Here is a 25,709-nt window from a genome sequence, read left to right on the forward strand (position 1 = left end):
CCAGATAGAGAAAGCGATTGGGCCGCATCCACCCCCTGGGCCTTAGGTTGCCTACCCCTGGAGTAGATCATTGCTATGATTTGAGCAGCAGATCCATGATGTCATTAAATGTTAAACATTCTCAGAAATTTACTTAGAAACAAAACAAAAAAGACAATTGTTTCAGTCTGAGAAAGCTTACTTCAGAAGCCAAATGATCAAGAGGGTGGAGCTGCTTCCCTATGGGAAAAGGTTGCAGCATTTGGGACTTTTTACTTTAGAAAAAAAACAAGAAAGAGGTAACAAGCTGAAAGTTAAAAAATTATGCATGGCATGGAGAAAGTGGATAGTGAAAAGTTTTTCTGCCTTTCTCGTAATACTAGAACTCATGGACGTCCAGTGAAGCTGAGTGCTAGAAGATTCAGGACAGATAAAACAAGTGCTTATTCATGCAGCACATAGTTAAATAATGGAAGCTGCTCCCCCAAGAGGGAATGATGGCCACCAACTTGGGTGGCTTTAAAAGAAGACCAGGCAAACTAATGGAAGACAAGGCTATCAATGGTTCCTGTCCCTGGTGGCGACACTCTGCCTCCACGACCGGATTCTGAATACCAGTTGCTGGAGACTACAGGAGGGGAATGGGCTCTTGTGCTCTGGTCCAGCTTGCAGGTTTCTCACAGGCACCTGGTTCTCCACTGTAGAACAGGATGCTGGACTAGATGGGCCATTGGTCTGATCCAGCAGGATCTTCTTATGTTCAGTGAAGGCTAAGCAAAAGAAATGAAGGAATGTGCTCAAAGTTGAAGAAGAGCCTTTGGCAATAAGGGATATAGGGGCTCTTCAGGGGCTTGTAAAACTCCAAATCTCACAATTTCATTTTCTGTCTTAGAAGGCCTTTCTCCCCCCTCCCCTTCTAGGTATCCAGATCTGAAGGACTCGAGTATTGCTCTAGATTGCTCCAAAGTTTAGTTTGTGTGCCGTCCCATAGCAGGCTTCTCCCTCCACTGTTGGAGGTAGTATTCCTCTGAATACCAGTTGCTAGGAATCACAGATGGGCTGTTAGCATATTGGGACATCTGACTAACCACTGTGCAAACAGGATGCTGGACTAGATGGGCCTGTTATCTCTTCTGATGTTCTTTTGATAGGGACGAAAAAAGAAGGTGATCACCAAGTCCATGCTTTTGTGCCAGTGAGATTTGCAGCTTCATGTGGTTTGCTGCCATTGCAGTCAGGATCCAGGGTTAGATGGACCTTGATCTGGCACAGCCAGGGGGTTCTTTCATTTTTTTTTCACTTTTAGAGAGTTTAGCCAAAAGTTCATTAATGATAACTGGGTCACCAAGACCCTGGAAAGCCCAGTTAAAGACAGCTGTGTTTGCTTAAAAAAATGGTACATTGCATTCTGACCAAGGCCATATCTTTCCGCTGAACACGACATCCCTAACTTTCTACATGCAATCCTTACGGTTTACTTGCCTTTTGTAAGTCAAAATAGGTGATATTCACAAGTTGCTCTACTGACATGCTTTCTGCTATAGTTACTGCATGATGCAGAGAAAGCACTCCACCCACACTCTGGGATTCTGTTATCATTTCTTCCAGGGCTCAGTTCTAATGCTTTGAATAGCTGAAAAATAATGTGCTGAATATAGACTGAATACAGATACCAAGGCTGAACCTCAGTGGGAACAAGGTCCCCGCCCCAACTGCTTCTGAGGGCACACTTTCCTTCCTCAATTGCAAACACAACTCAGCTTTCCCCCTGCGCTACACCTGCTGGTAAAAGTACAGTGGAACCTCAGTTTTCGAACATAATCTGTTCTGAAAGACTGTTCGGCTACCAAGATGCTCGAAAACCGAGGTTCCACTGTAAAGACTTTCAGATTAAACACAGTTGTTCACATTGCACCCAAACAAGATTAGTACCGAAACAAAATTATGACTACTGTCCAGCTATGGAAAATAGATCAAAGGACAAAGCTTTCATTCCCACAAATTCACTTCCAAGTCAGAAAGGTTAAATTTGCAGGTGAGCGGTGCGGACAGTGGAGGAGAATGTGCGCAGAACCAGGGTGGAAGAGCCACTCCTACCAATACCATGTAATAATAACCATGAAGCTAGTTCACACAGACATCTGCAGAGAGAGAAGAATGCAATTTAAAAAGAAAGAAAAGGGTCATCCTAAAAGTAGTATGAAAAATTACGGGATAAAGGTGGTGGCATTAGTGCAGCCTGGGACATGTGTCATGTGCCTCCCAAGTAGGTTTTGAACCTGAATAACTTCAGGGATGGGCAAAACTGTCCATTCCGGCTCTTCTCTGTTTCTCGTTTTTCCAGTCTTAATTCCATTCTCCCTACTTCCACATCAGTTTGCATTTTAAGAAAAAAAAGAAGCCATCATGAAAATTCATCAGTGTTTTAGTGCAAATTTATTTTAATATGCACGTTTTTGTATAAGCAGCTTCCTCTAATCGACACTCTTTATTTGCAAAGCAGTCTTCCCTGTTATAATGCATTTTTGTATGTTATTTTCACTAACACGTGCAGTTTATGTGCACACTTCACGCTAGCTTGTGCATTTCTGTACGCATTGCTTGACTGGAAAATTGCATTGTAGAATCCAGATAATTTTGTGTGATTCCAGTGTGAATTTTGAAGGAGGGCTGTGTTTCGGTTTGCATCTTGCTTTGGAATGGGCAAATCTAGGCTGGTCTGCCTTTAACTGGCAGCTGATTCAGATCATCCCCCTGCTCACTAGAAGGCAAGAAGCACTGGGGGTGGGTGGGCAACGTACCAGAGACCACATGCTAGTGGTCCAAATTATTGACAGACTATGGGTTATAGCCTGATTAATTCTACTCAGAGTAAAAGGTAAAGGGACCCCTGACCATTAGGTCCAGTTGCGGACGACTCTGGGGTTGCGGTGCTCATCTCGCTTTATTGGCCAAGGGAGCCGGCGTATAGCTTCTGGCGAACCAGAGCAGCACACGGAAATGCTGTTTACCTTCCCGCCAGAGCGGTACCTATTTATCTACTTGCACTTTGATGTACTTTCGAACTGCTAGATTGGCAGGAGCAGGGACCAGCAACAGGAGCTCACCCCGACACAGGGATTCGAACCACCGACCTTCTGATCGGCAAGCCCTAGGCTCTGTGGTTTAACACAGAGTAGACCCACTGAAATTGATGACCCTTAGTCATGTTCATTGAGTTTACTCTGAATAGAACTAGCACTGGATATAACCCTTTATCTTTGCTCTTGGTGCTATTACCCAGCTTCTAAAGGAACAGGATCATTTAGCAGCATTCTGACTGGAGCGTTTGCTGTACAGATAAGGTCTGGTGATATTCAGAATGCTTCTAGATGCCCCTCAGGAATGGCTTTATAGCCCCATATGGTTTCAAAACTAATATATGGTTTATTGGCTCCTGCCCTATGGGGCCATAAGCACACCATACATTTAAAGCACATAGCTGCCCTCTCACAGAATTTGGGTAGCTGTAGATTATCCCTCACAGTGCTATAATTTCCAACACCCTTAGCAAACTCCCAGGATCCTTTGAGGGAAGCTTGTGCATGTAAATGTGCTTTAGATGTATGATGAAGATGTTACCAAAGCACCAATTGGATTTGCAGAGTTGGTTTCAGATTTTTTTGCGGGGGGCCTTGGAAACAATGCCATCAGGGGGATCACTTCCATTCCATTCCATTTTATTCACACTGTCTATTAAGTTGCCACTCCCACAGCTATAATTCTCAGCATCCTTAACAAGCGACAATTCCTATGACTCTTTGGGTGAAGACATGTGCTTTAAATCTGCTTTAAATTTATGGTGCAAATGTGATGAAGAGTTGGTACTGGGGACTCACTTATGCTTCCCTCACCTCCCCTTTCAGTATCTGTTCACAAATATATAGGCTGAGTAGAGGAGAGCAGGTAAGCCTCCATTAGGACTGGTGGGACAGAAAGCAGGGAGCTCAAACAGTAGACAGAGCCAGAGCCAATGACAAGCAGAGCCAACTAGTACTAGTTTTGTCCCCATCCTCTTCCTCCCTGCGAAATTCTACAGGGAGCAACACTGAGATGGAGGAGGAGGAAGCTGGTAGCCAGGCCCACCTCCTGGGCTAGATGTAAGAAAGAAGGCAGGCAGGTGCAGGTTGGCTGAGTTTGGCGGGACAGTGCCCCATTCCCCCTAGTAGTGGATCACCCGCCTCTGCCCCAGATGGATGGCTGCCCCTCAAAAGCAAACACCATGCATTACTAGTAACCCTCCTAAAAATTAGAGATCTTCTCCTTTGGCAGCCTCATTTCAATTTGTTAGACCGCTGCACTCCAGTTCTGCTCAGTTTCTACCTGAGCCGGTGGAAATGTGTTCAACAGCCAGTAGCCTCCAGCCACCAGTGCTCCCACTGAAGCAAGCATCTGCAGCCGCCACCAGGACTAAGGGATAATCTCTAGCTGTTAGCTTGAACAAAAAGCCTAAAGTGTTCATCGCATCCACCATGACAATGCAGGAGCAGCAAAAGGTGAGGCCCTGAAAGAAGAATTGGGGCAAATGCCAGACAAGCTCATGAAACCTGCTAACAATTCCTTTTGGAGAAAACACAGTCTTCTTTGTCAAAATGCTTTTCTCAAATATAAATTTGCAGGCTGGGAATATTATGAGTCATTGTGAAAGACATTTCCTGGGGAGGGAAGCTAATTTATTTTCTTCTTTAAAAAAAAATACCCAAAACTCTCCTTCACTGCACACACGTGTGTGTGTGTGTGTGTGTGTGTGTATCCTCCCCACCCCCTGCTGTTTGCTTTTTGTTGTGTAAACTCATAGGGCTGGACAGACTGTTTTTGTCCCACGCTTAAAGCTTAAGTGCCCCACTTCAGGTTGGAAAAACTGATAGTTTTATTTACAGTAAGCAGCTTGCAAAGTTGGAGGGTCTGGGTGTGTTTTTTGGCTGTTGTGCGGCAGGCTGCTGGGGCAGCACTCACACGCGCTACTCCTGTGGCATCGGGAGCTTGTCTGGCTGCCAAAAGCCACACAAGGTTCCTGATGCTAATTATACCTATTGCATCCCACAGGCCTAAACATGGGGCAGACACAGGGAGTTGCCTTATTCCAGGTCAGACTATTTGTCCACCATCTGGTCCAGCTCTGTCTACTCTGACTGATGGCAGTAACTCTCCAGGGTCCTTCCCAGCACCTGCCAACATCTGGTCCTTTTTAATGGGAAGTGCCAGGGATTGGGGCCTTCTGCTATCATAGATTAAGCTCCAAAGCGCTTCTCTTCCAGCTCCCCTACCTATTCAAAAAGCCTGCAGAGCAGAAGCCCTGGCCTCTCAGAGCAGAAGCCCTGGCCTCTGATTTCAGCAAATCTTATTCAATCAGCCCTTTGGCTTCTGTCAGATGCTAAGGACCAGAAACTTGGTGGGTGTTTTTTGTAAGAGAGAAAAAGAAGGAAGCTGAGGTTCGCAAGAAGATTAATCCTGTTGCAAGTAGTACATTTTGTACACAATCTAAGCATAGTTGTAGCCTTTATCCATTGCCAAATACCAAATACTCCCACAACCCATCCTTCAGAACATGTTACTCAGGCCATGTGAACTAATTCCTAGAACTGAACATAAGAGGCTGGCTTATAAGAAGAGGCTGACTGCTGGATCAGGCCAGTGGCTCATGTAGTCTAGAATCCTGTTGACACAGTGGCCAACCGGATGCCCATTAAGGGAATCCCCAAAGCAGGACCTAAGCACTGCCGCAGCAACCCTCTCCGTTTGTGATTCCCAGAAACTGGTATTCAGGGGCATCCTGCCTCAAGGGGAGTATGATGAACAAGAATGCAAGAAGAGCTCTGCTTGATCAGGCCAGGTAGCCAGGTAGCTAGTTCAACATCCTGTTCTCACAGTGGTCAACCAGATGACCATTACTGGAAGCCCACAGCAAGGGGAATCTGGGTGCAACATGTACGATTCCCAGCAACTGGTATTCAGAGGCATATAGCCTTTCACCGTGGAGGTGGAGGTGGTGGCTAGCAGCCATGAATAGCTTTCTCCTCCAGGACTTTGTCTAAACCGCCTCCAAAGCCATCCAAGTTGGCGGCTATCACTGCCTCTTAAGGGAATGAATTCTACAGTGTGAGCTGTGTGCATTTGGAAGTGGGGTGGGGTGGGGTGGGGAGAGCGATCTGCACCAGCCGCCCCTGGGCCTGGTATATATATGTGGAGATGGAATGTGCTGCGTCCGCCCAGCGCCCGCTTCCCCGACTGCAAGAGAGAGAGAGAGAGAGAGAGAGAGAGAGAGAGAGAGAGAGAGACGAGGCACAGTGTGGGAATTCTCCACCCTCCTTGACTCAGAGCCATAGGTTATGTCTGTCCTGGGGCACAACCCAAGCACTCGGGTTAATGAATTACACAGGAGTGTGTGTGCTTGTGGGTGTGAGAGAGGAAGACGGCAGGCAGGCAGGCAGACGCACACCACCACACGGGCAGGGCGAGGTTTAGCTTCAGAAGTCAAGTATGCGGAGGCCTTTGACAAATTTTATGGTATGCGGTTTATCAGCCACCCGTCTGACAAGGTCTTGCTCAACCTGGTACTCAGAAGTGTGGGAAAAGAACTTCCAAGTTGGCGGAGACAGGCAGGCTTAACTCCTTCGTGCCCACTCCAGCTCAGCAGCCTCTTCCACAGTCTTTACTGCTTGCAGATCCACACCATACATTTAAATCACATCCAACACCTGCTTAAAACACATGGCTTCCCTCAAAAGAATTCTGGGAAGTGCAGTTTGGTAAGGGTCTTGAGAGTTGTTAGAAGACCCCCCACCCCCTCACAAACTACAGTTCCCAGGATTCTTTTTTGGGGGGAGGGGAGGCCTGACTGTTAAAGTGGCATAAGAGTAGATCCACCCCATACTTTAAAAAGTGCATCCCAAAATATAAAGTGCATTTAAACCAGATGACCCCCCCCCCAAGAACTGTAGTTTGTTAAGGGTATTGGGAATTGTAGGGAGAAACTACCATTCCCAAGATTCTTTGAATAAAGGTTTATGCTTTAAATGTGTGTTGGATTCACTTTAACTATATTGTGTGATTTCTGTATTTGACAATATGGTTAAGAATATGGCTTTAAATGAGGATTAGACAAATTTATGGAAGATAAGTGGTGAGTAATCCTGACAGCTATGGTCTGCCTCCACTGTCAGAGGCACTATGCCTCTGAATGCCAGTTACTGAAAACTGCAGAAGGGGAGAGTTACTGTTGCGCTGCTGTGCCTTTAACAGTTGAAGGGCAGACAAAAGCTCAATGGGTGCAACATCTCCTAGCATCACCACTCATCAGTCACAGCCAGTGGCGTATTCCCAAGGGGGTTCAGGAGGGTGCACACGGCACACTGTCTCCCTCTCTCCCCACTAAAGGTTCCACCCAAGGAGCAGGCTCTCCTCCTGGATCATCACCATTGCAGGAAGGCGTAACTAATTGTGTTGTTAATTGGTGTTGCCGTGTGTGGGACAGGCAAGCAGCTGCCAGCAAGCTGGGGCGTTATCGCAGATCCCAGTGCCATTCTTGCCATGGACTAAGAGGCCTTTCCTAATCATCCTGCAATTACAGCAGCTGCCTTGTGGCTTCCAGTAGCCTGTGACTACAAGGTGGAGTAATCCACTCACCTGTGCCTCTATGTTCAAGCTCAGAGTATATTTAACATATTCAGCAACGTGTTCCTGAACTGGGGAGTACATTGTTGCTTCCCATCATGAAATGATAAATGGCAAAAATGTGTGCATTAGTTACACAGGACTGAACTGCCCCAAAAGTAGTTCCCTTGTAAAAAAAAAAAAAAAGAGGAAAAGGAAGTTTTGCACAGTCTCTTTCTAAACTCTTTTTTGTTTGGCCCTTCTGCCAAAGAATAGTGGGAAGGAAAGGGGAATCTGCTATTGTATTTGTTCCAATCCTGGGGGTTTAATACATTCACATCTTGGCACCAAAAAAGGCTGTCATTCCCACTACTATGGAGAAAAGAGATTTCTCTAGGAGTAGCAATGCGTTCTTTCAGTGTGATGCTTGACCTGTTTAGCTTAGCAGCTAGGTCCTGGTGAAGGTGATGGGATACAGCTCAGCTCGCTGGGTGTGTTTGCGTCTGGTTAAAGCAGGCAGAGAAAGGAACCTCCAAGAGTCCTAGACCGTCTCACTGCTCAATCAATCCCTTTCCCCAGAGAACTCTGCGAATTGTAGATCTGTGACAGGTATTGAGATCTCCTAACCACTCTCAGCTATGGGTGTAACCAGGATTTCTGGGTGGGTAGGTGGGGCAGCCACAGTTGTTGAGCTTGCTTTTTTTTAGGGGTTCCACCAAAGTTTTTGAGCTTTTTTGAGCCATGATTCTTTGGGGGAAGCAATGGCTGTTGAAAGTAGTGATAAATGTATTGTATGGATGTGGCCTAAGACTGAACTGTTCACATTCTGTACATGGAATGCGGGGAGATGCTGCCATCTTGTTCTTTGCCTCAGGCAGAAAAAAATCATGGGAACTCGACAGCTTCCCAGTGGCCCCAACACACTTGCCAGAGTCTGTATTTCCACACAACCGGTTCTCTAGAGCTCTTGACACCTGCCCACCTTCTCCCCTATGCATGTATCATTGACTTACTTAGGTCAAGCCTCTCCCAAGAAAATAGTTGCTCTCTCCTGGTCCCCATTCAGTGTTTCTTAGACTTAGCCAGTGACATTAAATCCTCCTAGGACACTGTCAGGCCTTAATTTGAACTGGTTTCACTTGTAGCCCTTGAATGAGTTTGTCAGCGCCAGTCTAAAACAGATAGCATTAAAAGAGTTTCAGGCACATTCATGGAGGATAATGCTATCAATGACTATTACCCATGATGGCTAGGTTCTACCTCCACCATCTGAGGCAGCATGCCTCTGAATGCTAGTTCCCGAGAATCATTAGTAGGGAGAGTTGCTGTTGCGCTTGGGTATTACTTGCAATGCCACCCACAGATGCCACAGAGCTATGCAGAACAATCATCTGAAGGATCTTTATTAAGACTGGCAAATAGCTACATCTGCCTAGGGGAAATCCAGAGAACACAGAATCACCCATGAGCTCATCACATTTGATAGCAATGAGCCACCACTGCAATGACCTGGTTTCATCCGACACACACAGAGACTCTTAAGTCCCTGTTTCTGCCCAGATACCAACCCTGAGGAACCTCCATTGTCACTCTGAAAGCTTTCCACTGAGACTACTGAGGTGGCATTGTTACAGATGCAAGGAAACAAAATTTGCAACCCCAGTTAAAAAAAAAAAAAATCACAAGTGGGGAGATACGCTGTTGGACTTAAGTCCTGTTTGCAAGCTTTCCATAGTGATCTAATTGGCCACTGTGAGAAGAGGATGCTGGACTAGGTGGACTTTTTGACCCGATCCAACTTCTTATTCATCATATTCTCCTTGGATGTCTTTAAAAGGGGGTTAGATAAAGTCATGGAGGATAAGGCTGTCAGTGACTACTATGTTTTACTCCAGTATTGGAGACAGGATGCTGTCTAATACCACTTCCTGGGAATCTCATGTGAGGAAAATACTGTTGCAGTTAGGTCCTGCTTATGGGCTTCCCATTGGGCAACTGTTTAGCCACCATGAGAACAAGACTATATGGGCCTTATACTGTATTTGATCCAGCAGGGCTCTTACATTCTTATAAAATGCCGTTCATTCTACCACCTCCAAATTATCCTGCTTCATTCTGCTGAACGCACAGACTCCCTTCAGATATCTAACTTCCAAAGGAATGCATAAAGAAACTGGAACAACTTGCAAAATTGTCAATAAGGCATTTATCACAAATCTCCCTAAATGGTATCATGCACAGAATGCACAGAACTTAAACCAATGAGAGAGACCCACGTTCAAATCCCTGCTTAACCATGAACCTTCATTGAGTGACCTTGGCCTACTCTCTTAAACTTTCCCTCTAAACTACTTTTCAGGGTTGTTGTAAGGATAAAATATTAAGGGAGGAGCATGTTTGCTTGCATGACCTTGGGCCACACGGAAGTTTTCAACTTTAACTACTTTGCAGGGTTGTGGTTATGAGGATTACATGTCGGGGGGGGGGACCACATTTGCGCACAATTCTGAGTATCCAGAAGGACAGGTGTGGATTTAAAAAAATGTAAGAAAGAAAATCTCATTCAATGGGCATATTTTTGTACAATGAAATCAAGGCTGTCCCTGGCAAGCAGTGCTTATGAGGCTGCATATGTTGCCTTAAGGTTAGTTAACAATTAACTATGCTGCGAGAAACAACCCCTTCTAAAGGGTCCAGGGTGTGGCTGGTGGTGGGGTTTCCATAAACCTGGTGGACACCAGTGAACAGTAGCCTTGGAAAATAACGAGGCAGCTCCCTCATCTGCAGCCCAGAAGCTCTTTTCAGGATGATTAACTGAAGTGCTAAGCAATTAACTTTTCACACTTGCAGTCTCTAATCTCTCCAACATAACTCAGAAGGGTGACAGATTTGCTGTTTATTTATACAGGTTACTAAAGTGTGGGAAGAACAGCACTCTCCTGGATTTATGGCTGCGTTTCATGGCAGGTCTAGGAACAAGAGGCATCCGGGTTCCTTAAAAAACAGTGGGCCAAATCATCACTGGCAAGTGTCGAGATGGGCCATTCCAGTCATGACTAGGGGTGGAGGAGAAATTTTATTCAGTACGCATTTAAAGCCAAATCTATCAAATCTGCACTTTGTGAAACAATATTTGAACCGAAACACAGCTATCCTTCAAAATTCGCACTTGTCTGAACTTTGTGGTGCAGTTCTCCGACCGACCAGTATTTACAAAAAATGCAAATATTGGAGGATGGGAGTGTGCATGAAAATGAATATATTAGTGAAAATAAACATACAAAAATGCATTATATCATGAGAAACTGCTTTGCAGAAAGGCATACATTAGTCAAAACTGCATATTAAAATGTGTTTATAAGGATAAATCCAAGAAATGCTGGTGAATTGTCATGAGGATCTTTATATATAATCTATATAATCTACCAGTATATAAAATATAATATATATAAAACACAGGGGTGTATGGGGTGTTAGAGTAGAGGTAGAACCTCTGGTGGGGGACATGTCGTGCTCCTTCTGGGGTAGTTTGTGGACCTTTTGTCCCCATCCTGCACTCAGCTCTCAACCTGTGGCTCCTAGAAGCTGTCAGCATGTGACAGTGGCCACATCCCAGGAACGGCTTTGACTGGGCGGCTAAACCAGGTAAGGGTAGCTGATGGGTCTCAAACCTTCAGTGAGTTGAAGATTTGAATGTGTTCATTCATATGCCCTTTCTGTCCTTTCCCCAGAATGATATGCAAAAATAAGAAATTTAAAAAATTAATCTGCATTAAAATTCTCATTTAAATGCATATTTAAATACAAACATAGAAATTAATCTCTAAATGCCTTTTTTCTCTCAATTTATTACATGTATTTTATTTTATTTTATTTTTAAATCATTTTTTAAAAAAAACAAAAACAAAACACTTTTGAGGCTGCAATCCTAACCCCTCTTATCTGGGCATAACCTTTGCTGAATTCAGTAGGACTTACATCTGAGCAGGCGCAGTAAGGACTGTGATGTTAGCTAAGAGCTTCCTCACAAAATCTGTAGAAATGAGAAATCCAAAGGATAATTTCATCCTGGTCTGCAAATCGGTTTGGGAAGTTCAGATTATGGGTTGTATCTAATGTTGGTCTTACTCAGCCTAGACCCAATGAAATGCATAACAGTGACCAACTGAGGTCCCAAGTTCTTCTGCATGCACTATATGCTACTGCAAATAGTATGAAATACCTATATTTTAGATAAATCTTTAGCAATGGTTGCTACCATCAATGATATGAAGAATATTACATCTCTATTGTCCAGTTCAGACAGGTACAGTGGTGCCTCGCAAGACGAAATTAATTGGTTCCGCAAGTTTTTTCTTCTTGCGAGTTTTTCGTCTTGCGAAGCACGGTTTCCCATAGGAATGCATTGAAAATCAATTAATGCGTTCCTAGGGAAACCGCTTGCCAGGCTGGCGGTGCGGAGAAGGGCTTTTCTCCCCACCGCAAGCCTTCAGGACAGGTACGGGAACAGAGGGGAAGGCGCGCAGCGCTTTCCCTCTGTTCCCGGGGCTTGCGTGGGAGGAGGGTTTTTCCTCCGCACCGCCAACATTCAGAACAGCATTCTGAATGTTGGCGGTGGGAAGGAAAACCCTCCTCCCACCCCAAGTCTTCAGGAAAGCCATCCGAAGCTGGGCGGTGGGAGGAGGCGTTCCCCCCCCCCGCCCGGCATCGGAGCTTCGTTCCGATGCCGGGCGGGGGGAGGAGGCGTCCCCCCCCGCCCGGCATCGGAGCTTCGTTCCGATGCCGGGCGGGGGAGGAGGTCCGAGGACAGTGGGGAAGACGCGCTGCGCTTCCCCGCTGTCCCGGAGATTTCCCTATGGGCTGTCGTCTTGCGAAGCAAGCCCATAGGGAAATTCGTTTTGCGAAGCGCCTCCAAAACGGAAAACCCTTTCGTCTAGCGGGTTTTCCGTCTTGCGAGGCGTTCGTCTTGCGGGGCACCACTGTATGTAATATTTAATGCAGTTAAATTCGTCATGAAGGCTCCTCAGATTAGACAAGGCCACATGGCCTCCTTTGAGATTTAAAATCCTTTTTAATTAAAAATCTAGGTATTATTGATTGTATAGGCCAACTTTTTATTGTTAGGTAAATATATATCATTAGGTAAATTGAACATATATTCAATTTATGTTTCCATTTGCTATAGCTTGTATTTGGTTGCCATATTAATACCTTTGAAGTATGAAGAAAAATGAACTTAGGCCTATTAATTTCAATGGGTCAGTGCTGAGTAGAATTTAGTTGGCTACAACTCCAATTCACTAATTTCGAACTCCTTGACAGGAACACTTCTTTTTTTCAAGTTTTTAATTAAACATAGGCTTGCTTTACTTTACTTTCTACCCCCCCTCCACCTCTTCCTTTCCTCCCTCAAACCCACCCCCTTCAAATTTCGAAGCACTAAAAGGACCCCATGGCTTTTTTCCATTTGTGAGTTTACTTTAATCTCAGTTACAGCAGTGGTTTCGTCCCCAGTCCCTCCTGCTATTTTCCTGAGCTGTAAGACAAAGAGGCGTTTACACTAATAGAGCCAATGGCCTTCAAAGGCTGAGGCAAACAGCTCAGCAGAGGGCGCATAGAAATGAATGTTCAAATGTGACCCCCCCATCTGTCCCCCCCCTTTCCTCCAAAAAACAATATTGACCCAAGACCCCCGCATGGCTGCTTTTAGTCAGAGGTTTTAGCACACAAAACTGAGGTTGGATTTGTGGGTTGTTGGGGTTTTGTTTTGTTTTGTTTTTCTTTTCTTTTTAAAGAGCCAGCTCCCCCTGGTTTAATCTGAAGACAATATTCCCTCTTAAAATGGAAACCAGCTCACTGGGAGCGCAAAGGAGCATTTCTTACTCAGATGGTGAAAAAGAGACCTTGGGTTGCATCCAACCAAATTCAGAGTAGACCCACTGAAGTTAATGGACATAGGTTAGGCCATATTCACACCATGTGTTTAAAACAGCTTGACACCACTTTTAAACAAACAGGCATGGCTTCCCCCAAATAATTATGGGAGCTGTAGAGACTGGATGGCCGTCCATCATGATTTAGTTGAGATTCCTGCATTGCCAGGGGTTGGACTAGATGACCGTCAGGGACCCTTCCAACTCTACAATTCTATGGTTCTAATCTAAGGGAAGCTGAGAGTTGTAAGGATACCCCTTATTTTCCTCTCCCAGAGCTACCATTCCCAGAGTGGTTTAATGGTCAGTCCCTCTTCACAGGGAATTCTGTTAATTGTTGCTCTATGAGTGCAACTCTCAATATCCTTAGCAAACTACAGCTCTCAGGCTTCTTTGGGTGTTTAAGGCTTCAAGGCTGTTTAAAATGGCACAAATACGACTTAAGTTCTACTCATAAGTTTTCACCACTACTTATGGTGAGGGCCAGTGTGGTGCAGTGGTTAGAGCACCGGACTCGGGCTTGGGAGACCAGTTTCAAATCACCACATGGCTTTACTAGCAATGACCTTGGGCCAGTCACAGCTTCTCAGCCTAGTCTACTTCACAGGGTTGTTGTGAGGATTAAATGAGTTGGAGCAGAATCTCCTTGGAGAAAAGGGTGGGATAAAATAAATTAACTACCCAGAGTAGACCCACTGAAATTAATGGACGTATCTATTCGTTTCAATTGGTCTGCTCATTTAATGGACGATCGTATCTATTCATTTCAAATGGGTAGGTCAAACTTTGGATATAACCTATTTTCTCCTACTTCCCGAGAAATCTAGGTGCTTCCAACTTATCCCTAACAAAGCCAGACGAGATAGAAGACAATTCTATTCTGCCTAGGCAGAACTGGAGGGTGAGAGATTTGGGATCTGAGTGGGGGACATTTTGTGGGTTTTCTCCCCCTTAAAAAGCCAAAGATTATGTTCAATTAAGAAGCACTAATGGGGGCTTGCAACTTAGGCCAAGCGGGAGGGGGAAAGAATCGGGGGGGGGGAGAGAACGAGACCAGGGTCATGGCAGAACAATGTCTTGTTGACATCACTTGAAGGAGCAATTCATGGAGTGGGAAGTGAATGCGGGGCTCGACGAAATATCTCTCCCCCCCCACCCCAACTCAAATTCATCAAAGAGGACTCTGAACTCTTCTGTCTCCATTCTCCTCGCCCCCCACTCACCCCCAGGAGGAGCATCATTAGAGGAGGCTAATAGGGGAGGCTGGCTGCCATTTTGCCTCCAGCTCACCAGCTGAGGAAAGAAGCCACATTCTTTTGCGCAGGGGTTTGGGGATGTGAGACAAATGGGGCTGAGGAGGCTGGTGTGGGGCAGCGGCGGGGGCGGCCGTGTCATCATGGAATGAAGGCTTGGGGGGCAGGAGTTGGTTAACCCATCTCATTAGTGGCCATATGACATCATTATCTCACATTAGTGACACTCTTGCCAGAGTAATTGGGTAGTCTCTGGAATGGCCTGGACGACCTTTAATTATCGTGGCGGGCTTTTTCACCCTCTTTAATGTGATTCTTCTATTTAATTTTCTTTTAGCCAATTCAGCACCAGACCTTGTTAAAATGCCATCATGGGGTTGGGGAGAGTAGAGTACAAAACCAACGCAGAGATGTTCTAAAGCAAAGGGCTGAAGGGGGCGGGATGAAAAGAAAGAGGTATCTCTGGAGACCCCAATCTCTTGGACTCTACTGTAACCTATCACCAGACCTTTGACCTCAAGCAACTGGCTAGGGAATTACCTCAAGCTTCCCCACTGCTGGGTTAATTCATGGATCTCTGTATAACTTATTTATTTATTGCATTTATATCCCACCTTTCCTCCAAGGTGATGCACACGGTTCTCTCTTTCTTCCAGCTAATCCCCACAGCAACCCTGTAAGGCAGGCTAGGCTGAGAGACAGTTACTGGCTGAAGGTCACCCAGTAAGCTTCATAGCTGAATGGGGAACTAGACCCTGCAGGTCTCGCCACTCTTAGTCCAACCAGGTGCCCCAATACACACCTTTTTGCAAAAGGAAGGTATAGAAGAGCTTCTGGGTCTCATTGTTCAAAGACAGCGTTAGGGAAGGCGTGAGAGAGCAGGACATGTGCGGGGAACAGGGTGGACTCAGGAAACTTTGAGCAAGCAATTGTTCAAGAGGGCTGTATGGTGGAATAAACTGGTGGAATTAATAGTCTGCCATCTAACCCAGGAGTGGTAGACAACCTAAGGCCTCAATGTGGCCCTCCAGGAACCTCTACCTGGCCCACAAAACTCTGCTTCACACCCAGTTGGGATGTGTCCTGCAACTCTGATTATGCCTCTTGTTTGCCTGGAAGAAGGAAGGAGACGTGTGTGTGTGTGTGTAGAAGCTAGCCAGCTTGACGAAATGTCCAATTTAAATCCATTGCTCTGTTCACTTTTGCCTCTGGTCCCACCCAACGTTGGCATATGGCCCTCAGAATGTAATCCAGAAAGGAATCTGGCCCTCAGACTAAAAAAGGTATTGCCTGCCCCTGGCCCAACCTCTCTGTCATCTTAACATTCCCCTAGAAACCAGTGCTGGGATATGTCCATACTACACAAGCAGAAAAACAAGTGTAGCAGCCGCTGTATCTCCATCTCAAGAGTCAAGCCTCAACTCATGCTGGAGATTATGACTGAAATAATAATAATAATAATAATAATAATAATAATAATAATAATAATAATAATGTTATTATTTATATGCCGCCCTTCTGACTGTGTTGCCCCAGCTGCTCTGGGCGGCTTCCAGCAAAATAAAAAACCCACAATAAAACATCAAACATTAAAAACGTCCCTATACAGGGCTGCCTTTAGATTTCTTCTAAAAGCCATATAGTTGCTTATCTGTTTGACATCTGATGGGAGGGTGTTCCCCAGGATGGGCACCACTTAATAATAATAATAATAATAATAATAATAATAATAATAATGTTTCAGAGCAGACCCACTGGCTGAAGAGATGTTTAAACATGACTCCATCCCTGTGTCATTCCCTGGAATCTTGCAATGTGGCACGAGGGGGTGGGGACAGGACACAAACCATATACAGTATATGCTTTATACATTGATTTCCCCCCACTTTGTGGCTCATAGTTGCTCCAGGATGTGGTGTAAAATTGGGGGGAAGGCACCCAGATTAAATCACACCCTTTCCCAAATCTTGCTGCTCTGATCAAATTTGGGCACATTGCCACTGCCAGTCAGTGTAGGCAATGCTGAGCTAGGCAGACCAGTGGTCTGATTCAGTAAAAATCAGTTTCCTCTGTTCTTATGTCTTAAGGGAAAGGCCATGGCTTGGTGGTAGAGCAACTGCTTTGTGTGGTGAAGGTCCCAGGTTCAATCCCTGGCATCTGCAGATAGGATGGGGAGAAACTCCAACCTGAAACTTTGTACAGCTGCTGCAAGTCAGTGTGTAGACAATGTAGAACTAGATTGACCAATGGTCTAAATAATTCACTATAAGGCAGCTTCATGTGTTACTGTGAGGGCAGATAGAACTTTGGGCATGCTTAGGGACCATGAAATGCTGGCTGATGCTGTGTGTGTGTGCGTGCGCAAAGGGCCTTCTCGGTAGTGGCACCCTTCCTATGGAATGTCCTTCCTTCAGATGTCAAGGAAATAAACAACTATCTGACTTTTAGAAGACATCTGAAGGCAACCCTGTTTAGGGAAGCTTTTAATATCTGATGAATTATTGTATTTTAATGTTTTGTTGGAAGCCGCCCAGAGTGGCTGGGGAAACCCAGCCAGATGGGTGGGGTATAAATAGAAATATAAAACAACAACAACATCAGTCTTGAAAGACGTACATTGGCTCCCAGTACGTTTCCAAGCACAATTCAAAGTGTTGGTGCTGACCTTTAAAGCCTTAAACAGGCTCGGTCTTGTATACCTGAAAGAGCGTCTCCACCCCCATTGTTCTGCGCGGACACTGAGGTCCAGCTCTGAGGGCCTTCTGGCAGTTCCCTCACTGTGAGAAGCAAAGCTACAGGGAACCAGGCAGAGGGCCTTCTCGGTAGTGGCGCCTGCCCTGTGGAACACCCTCCCATCAGATGTCAAAGAAATTAACAACTACCCGACTTTTAGAAGACATCTGAAGGCAGTCCTGTTTAGGGAAGCTTTTAATATCTGATGAATTATTGTATTTTAATGTTTTGTTGGAAGCCGCCCAGAGTGGCTGGGGAAACCTAGCCAGATGGGCAGGGTATAAATTTCTTCTTCTTCTTCTTCTTCTTCTTCTCACATTCACGTGTGTACACGTGTGTAAACCTGGATGGGAGCAAGAACATAATGGAGTGTTGTGAATGACAACATCAAAGAGCAATGCTCCAGACTGCAGCATTTTGTTGTAGGTCCCAGTTTTGTGTTAAAATCTTTGTGAGTTCTTGGGGGGGGGCAGAGATCCCCAGCATTTCCAGGGTTAAATCAGTCTCTCCCCAGCACCACCCCAAATCTCTCTTTCTCAACTGCTAGTTTAATTCAAGTCAGATTGAATTTCGGAAGGAAGCAGCTGTCGCCACCCCAGGAAATCTTCACCGCTGCTCTTGTGAGGAATCTGGGGGCTGCAGCTCGGGGGCTACTGGGCACATGCCGCGTGATGATTGCAATCTGACTTTTCCCTCCCTGGGTTGCACTTTGAAGCCCAAGACAGTAGGTGGGCCAGGTCAGGAGAGATCAGTGTGGAGCTAGGCCCGCCGTGAGTTTGGAATAACAGCTTCCATCTTCCAGTCCTGCCCGTTAGGCCTTGGCGAGTGTAAGGAAGGGTGGGGGTGCACTGGAAAGAAGAGAAGGGAGCGCTGCAAGAAGACTAATTGAATCCCGCAGATGTGAAACAGATTCTGGCTCCAGTGGGGGTTGCAGCCAGCCAGCGAGGGGAGCGTTTCGACCTACAGAGGAATTAATCAGCTGTGTTAGGAAGGGGAAGAAAAGGCAGCCTGGCCTCTCTGCACTAGGATGTGAGTCACGGCCAGCCAAAGACTTCTGAAGCAGGGGGGAGAACCTCCAGATGTTCCTAGTCTCTAACTCCCATCTTCCCTAGTCACCTTGGCGATGCTGGATGGGGCTGGTGGGAGCTGGAGGCCTAACCACATCTGGAAGGCCACACAGGTTCTCACCCCTGCCTTCGGAAAGCATGCGGCTGCAAGGATTCATGTGGTTCCCTGGAGGCATTGGAGAGATGAGCTGCGTGAGAGCTGGGACCAAAGTTCGCCATTGCCAAGGGCCCCTGGAACATAGGGAGCCACCTAATATGGAATTGGACCATTAGTAGTAGCTCTGTACCATCGACAGCAGCCACAGCCGCGGCTCTCTTGGGTTTCAGACAGGTGACATTCCCAGCCCTACTTGCAGTTGCTGCCTGGGATTGAACCTGGGACTTTCTGCATGCAGAGCAGGTGCTCTAACACCAAGTGATAAGTACTCCTAAGAAACACAGGAAACTGCCTTATACTGAATCAGAATTTTGGTCCATGTAACTCAGTACTGCCAACAATGACTAGCAGCAGCTTTCCAGATATCTCTCTCTCTCTCTAGGCCTACCTGGGAGATGCTAGCAGTGACTCAAGCTGGGACCTTCTGCATGTCCTCTGCCACTGTTGTGCTTTGCATGCCAAAAGCCCCGTGTTCAGTCCTTGGTCAAAAGGATCTCGGGGGTAGGCCTGAAAATGAACTCCTGGTCTGAAATGCTGCAGAGCTTCTGCCCAAAGAGTGGGCAGTGCTGGTTGAGCAGGACCAATGCTCTGACTTAATAAAAGGCAGCTTTATATTTTGTGGAGCTTACATGTTCCTCATGTGCAGCACTGTTCCCACTAGGATCTAGCTGTTTGGAAGAGGGTGGCATTTTTCTGTCCCCTGGGGTAGTATCTGCACCTCCATGCAAACACATAACTCAAAATTGGCCATCCATCTCTCTGTCCTTCAGTGACACCTAGTGGCCAAAGCAGAAAACAGTTCTTTTCAGATTGGGTGGGAATGGTAATGCCTTACCTGAACTCTTACCTGAATCATAGAGTCGGAAGGGATCCCGAGCATCATCTAGTCCAAAGCCCAGCTATGCAGACATCTCGACATGCGGTCTCCCATCCAATTTGAAACCATATTGGACCCTGCTTAGCTTTGCAAATATGCTAGCAGTTTTTTTTTATTGCTGCACCACTAGGAGGGGTAACAAAAGGGCTGTCTAGCCTAGCATCCTGTTTTCTCTTTCTCATTTAATCCCCTCAACAATCCTGTGAAATATGTTAGGCTGAGTCGGGATTTGAACTCTGGTCTCTCAGGTCTTAGTCTAATAGTAGAAGGAAGTCAGTATAGGGGTTGAAGAGCTTCCAAATGCTCTCCTGCCCAGGCACTGACCAGACCCAAACCCGCTTGGCTTCAGCAAGGTTGCTGCATAATGCACCATTATGCAAGTGAATGGATTCAGAGCTCCTTCACTCCGTTCATGTACGGCAGGAAAGAAGGCTGAAATTAGAAGTGTGGAGGTCCCTCTCCCATACACATTGCACCCACCAACAAAAATAGTATGGGGGAGGGATTAATGCTTGTCTAGACTGGTAGCAAAATAGCTTGGGCTACCATAGGTCTTTAGATGCTGAAGAAAATCCCAAAGGCTTCAATACCCATTCAAGAACAGAATTATGTTGCAATGAAACCTGCTTTTCAGGAGCGCGGCCAGCAGATGGCAATCTTCAGCCATGGTCCTGCAGCACTGTTTTTACTTTCCCAGATTTTGAGGAAATAATGGCCAATGGTTGAGGGTATTGGAAGTTTGCCCATTAGGGCAAATAGCAGGCTTCCCCACCAACCTTGGCAACACCCACCTTGCTGCCTTCTTGCTTACATCTAGTTGACGGGGTGGCCATGCCTGGCAGCTTCCTCCACCTTCGTCTCAAGGTCCATCTACACTTCCTTTTGCACTGTGTTTCTATGCCCAAGTCTGGGCTTTCCAGGCCTGAGTCCAAGCGGTTTCTTCTTCTTCTTTGTCCCACATTTTACCCTTGAATTGGAGCAAACAGCAATCGGTTTTTCAGTGGATTGCTGTTTGCTCCAATTCAGTGGTAAAACATGGGTTTTCCCAGGAAAAACATGGGGGGGGGGGCAATAACAATTCTCAGACACAGACCTGGAAAGCCCAGACTTGTGCCTAGAAATCACACTTACAAAAGTAAGTGTTGGTGAACGCATGGTGTTGCCCTCGTAGAATTCAGCAAGGAAAAGGATGAGGGTGAAACTAGAATTACAGTGGTGCCTTGCAAGACGAAATTAATTCGTTCTGCGAGTTTTTTCGTCTTGCAAATTTTTCGTCTTGCGAAGCACGGTTTCCCAAAGTCTTCAAAATCACCAAAGTCTTCAAAAACCTCAAAAAAGGCTACCACACTGCGTGCTATGAGTTGCTCCTCGAAGTCACCCTGGGTATTAACGGTTTTAAGAAAAAGGAAACAAACTTGCAAGACATTTTCGTTTTTCGTCTTGTGAAGCAAGCCCATAGGGAAATTCGTCTTGCGAAGCAACTCAAAAAACAAAAAACTCTTTCGTCTTGCAAGTTTTTCGTCTTGCGAGGTACCACTGTAGTTGGTTTTGCCTGTCATAGACTGACTCTAGCTACTGTTTGGACTCCTTGCATTCTGCTCCACAAGTCCCAATGGGCAGCAGCCACTACTGAGAACGATCTATAACACTTGCTTACCATAGATCAAAGTAGAAAAAATTGTCACACTATGAGCATCCATCCCCCCTTTTTTTCCCTGGGGAGGACAAAAGTTCTATCCCCAGTATATGTTTTTTGGAAGCTATGGAGTGTGTTGAGATCTTGTGTGATGTGCAGCATTTTGGTTTTTACTGTAACACTATTAATAGCATTTCCTGCTTTCAGCTTTTGAGTCTGGCTGGCAGCAACACATGTCTGGTGTCTGTGGCAGCGTGTGGGCTTCTCCAGTTAATCTCTTAACAAAAAGGAACTTTACCAGAACTATGGTTGGGGGAGGGGGGAGGAAGGCAGTTAGTGGGCGAGAGTCACTGGGGCATGTTTACATCCTGTTTAAAATAAGGGGATAAGAAAACCCACTTCATCCTTTACTCAGCAAGCTCTTCTTAGGACCCCTGCCAGACGTCCTTTATATTGTGCATTCAGGATTATTTATGCTCTTGATGCTGTCAGAATAGTCACATGCAATCCTGCTTTCAATGCTGTGCGCACATGCAAAAGTCTTGGGCCCGTCACGCTGCTTCCTTTCCAGTCAGTGCATTTTCTGTAACTTCCTTCAGAAATCCCATAACTTTTTAATACCACAGCTGTTCTGTTTTATTTTTGTCCTGCTTTTGTTGTGCCATGGCCCCTTTGGACAGCACTAATGTGTTGCACTGCAGAACAAACTAAAGCAGGATAAATCCACCATGGATGCACTTTTGTGGTGTCAAGAACACACCCGCAATAAAACACCCGCCTGGAGGTGCTGTGAAAGGGGAAAGGGTTAATTTCTGAACAGGCATTTTAGTCATTTAGCGTAGTTAGATTGCCACTCTAGGATCAGGGAGATCAGAGCTCCCATTCCCACTCAGCCATGATACCTCACAGAGTAACTAACTAACTAACTAACTAACTAATTTGCATACCACCCTTCATACATAGGACTCAGGGTGCTTCATAGCATAAAAATACACGATAAAAACACAAAATACATAATAAAAACAATAACAAAATGAAACCATTACCCCCCCCTTGCCCCTTGCCATCCCTCAAACACATTTTAAAGGGTATAGGATGTTAATGAGCCTTATCTATCATCTATCTATCTATCTATCTATCTATCCCCCGCCCATCTGACTGTGTTGCCACTGCCACTCTGGCTGGCTTCCAACATAATAAAAACACAGCAAACATTAAAAACTTCCCGATACAGGCCAAAGGCCTGGTTGAAAAAGAGCATTTTTGACTGGTGCCTAAAGGTGCATTATGAAGGTGCCAGCTGAACCTCCCTGCGAAGACCAACTAGGGAAGGGGAGAACTGTGTAATACTCCTTCCACAACCCCTGGAGGTGCTGGTATCAAAGTCCCCCATCCTTGGTTTGATACCAGAGTGGACCTACTTGCATTTGAATAGCTCCTCTCAAACACATCCAATATTTCCTGGACAAACCAGAGATGGGGGACTGTGGAAATCCAGAAGTTGTTGAACCACAGTTCCCAACACCCCTAGCCATAATCCATGGAGATTTGGGCTGCTGGGAGCTGTAACTCAGCAACATCTGGAGGGCCAAAGGTTCTCTCGTACCTGCCCCAAATCTCCCCAACACCCTGGCTAAAAAAGGAGCAGTGATTTGCCAAGTACCAGAAAACAGGTTCTGCCCCTGGTAAACAGGGTGAGTCAGAGTGGCTGCTTTGGCGCATCTGCGGGAAAGGCTGCCTGCCTTCTATTTCTGGACCAGCCCTTTGCATTTATAGAATTTCATGTGACACGTTTGGGAGGGAGGGTCTTATTTTCGGCCTGAGAGAATTGCCTCTCTGAAGACAAACAGCCTCTGCACTCAGTGCCCAGGGTACTGGGTGCAGCACCATGTCACGCCGGGAGAACTTTGCTGTGCTGCTCCTGGCATGGCCCCATCCTTGGCGTAGGCTGTCTGCAAGGTAGGAGCTGCAGTGCCACCCCCTGCATTGTTTTTGTGTATCTGCTCCCCTCTAGAACAGCCACTTTCCGCTTTGCATCCTTTTGTACAAGAGGCTGTGATATTGCATAGGTGACCTCGAAACCCTAAAGGTCAGGCTGTCCTCTAGAGGAGACAATGCAGCTGATGATATTAGCAGAGGAGCCTTATACCACCAGAGTGGAGAGGCCACAGAAGAGGGAATGTGCTCATATAGCTGCTGGTGTTGCTGCCCGATCGGGTGGCCCGGAGAACTCACAAGACAGAAGGAGATGGCCTTCAAGGTCATACTTGTTGATCACCACTGTTTATTAGCAAGTTGCCGGTCCACATGACTGGCGGTGGTGTGTGTGTGACGTTTGTGGTGGGAAGTCTTTTCTGTTGACGGGACCCCAGTTGCTGGAAACACAGGAGGGGAGAATGGGCTAGGATTTGGGTCTTGCTTGCAGGCTTCTCACAGGCATCTGGGTGGATATTGTGAAAGTAGGCTATTGGGCTTGATGGGCCGTTGGTCTGACCCAGCAGGGCTCTTACGTTATTAAGTTTGTATATTCAATGCGTCTCTCAGGCTTTGAGCACAGAACCAGAAAGCTCAAGTCAAGTCACATGCGCACTGCATTCGGGCAAGGAACAGGTTTCAGTCCACCTTACCTGTGCCCCCAAAACATCACTTGGCTTCCTGCATAGTTAGGAATTGCAGCCATTCACTTACATAGAAGAAAATCAATGGGGTGAACTTGGGTTTATTTCTGGAGGAAGTTAACTTGCGGCATATCTAGACTAGGGTTTCCCGATTCCTAGTCATTGGGAGCTGAGTGTGCATAGCCCCTCCATTTTGCATAGCCAATACAGTGGTACCTCGCAAGACGAATGCCTCGCAAGACAAAAAACTCGCTAGACGAAAAGGTTTTTTGTTTTTTGAGCTGCTTCGCAAGACGATTTTCCCTATGGGCTTGCTTCGCAAGACGGAAACGTCTTGCAAGTTTGTTTCCTTTTTCTTAACACCGTTAATACAGTTGCGACTTGACTTCGAGGAGCAACTCATAGAACGCGGTGTGGTAGCCTTTTTTGAGGTTTTTAAAGACTTTGGTGATTTTTGAAGCTTTTCCAAAACTTTCCCGACACCGTGCTTCGCAAGACGAAAAAAAACCGCAAGACAAAACTCGCGGAACGAATTAATTTCGTCTTGCGAGGCACCACTGTACTTGGTAGTGTTTCTTGGTCACACTACTATGTTACAGAACATTAGGACAGAAAGGCAGCAATTGGTTTCTATATAAGCAGCATGTTTATAACATGTCACCCTCTCTTTGCATCATCATTATCATCATCATCATTATTGTTATTGTTATTAATTCTATGCTGTCATTGTCACTTGAGAGATAAAAGCAATCCCTGCTCACCAGGGGAGGGTGCATTCCCAGTTTGCGAGGAGCTTACATTTGAAGGCAAACCCCTGGGAGAACAGGTTTATTTGCAGCTGGGAATGAGGATTAAGAGATAAGGCACAGGCCACACAGAAGTGGTGGATTTAGGGGAAAGGGCTGAAGATCAATGGCAGAGCACGTGCTTTGCATGCAGAAGGTCCCAGGTTCAGTCCCAAGCATCTCTAAGTAGGACTGGGAGAGGCTCCATGTCAGACTCTGGAGGGCTGATGCAAGTCACTGGAAGCAATACCAGGGTTGCCATATTTTTTTAGATATCAGCATCCTGTTCTCATAGTGCCCAACAAAATACCTCAGTGGGAAGCCTGCACAGAGGACATCAGCCCAACAGAACTTCCCCACTTGTGATGCCCAGAAACTGGCTTTCAAAGACATACTTCCTTGGACAGTGAAGGAAGAGCACAGCCATTGTGGATAGCAGCCAATGATAGACATACTGCTGTGAAAATGTTGTTTTTACAGCCCTATTTAAAGGCCTCTATTTGTGTCCTCTGTGGCTGCTAGGGATGGAAGGATTCTGGTTCTCTCAGTTTCTCATTTTCCAATCTTATATTAAATTCTCCAGTTTTCTGCAGCAATTCACAGATGATGATTATTATTAGTTAATCCTCATGAAGATTCATCAGCGTTTTGGTGCAATTTTCACTCTAATAAAAACATTTTTGTGTGCAGTTTTGACTAAAGAGCACATCTTTGCAAGCATTTTTCTAATGTAGTGCATTTTTGTAAGTTATTTTCCCTTATCAATTCTTATGCACATTTCCCACTAATATGTGCATTTTTAAAAAACAGTGGCTGGCCGGAGAACTGCATTGCAAGTGAATTTCAAAGGATAGCTGTGTTTTGGTTCATATATTGTTTTGGGAAGTACGAATTTGATAGATTTGCCTTTAAATGCAAACTGAATCTAATTCCCCCTCTATCTCTTATTGCAAAGTGAAACATGCTGTAAAAGTATTTTTAAAACTTCTCTCTTTTCTCTCCCCTCTCCCAACAACCCCATCAACACGTCCCTTTCCCA

The 25,709-nt window shown here is 45.7% G+C and overlaps 1 protein-coding gene across 2 annotated transcripts in view; it reads left to right on the forward strand.

Annotated features, from left to right (window-relative positions):
* PERM1 (PPARGC1 and ESRR induced regulator, muscle 1) overlaps positions 1–25,709 on the forward strand; it is a 69,438-nt gene that overhangs the window by 34,223 nt on the left and 9,506 nt on the right. Inside the window, exon 1 of one of the 2 annotated variants that reach the window (XM_081016112.1) lies at positions 23,081–23,226. The exons of the other annotated variant lie outside the window; for it this stretch is intronic. The gene's annotated coding sequence lies outside the window, so the exon portion shown is untranslated. Of the gene's footprint in view, positions 1–23,080; positions 23,227–25,709 lie in introns of those variants that run through there. 2 annotated transcript variants of the gene reach the window in all.

The sequence above is a fragment of the Podarcis pityusensis genome (assembly GCF_964106645.2).
Source record: "Podarcis pityusensis genome assembly, chromosome: 8".
Taxonomy (NCBI): Eukaryota; Metazoa; Chordata; class Lepidosauria; order Squamata; family Lacertidae; genus Podarcis; species Podarcis pityusensis.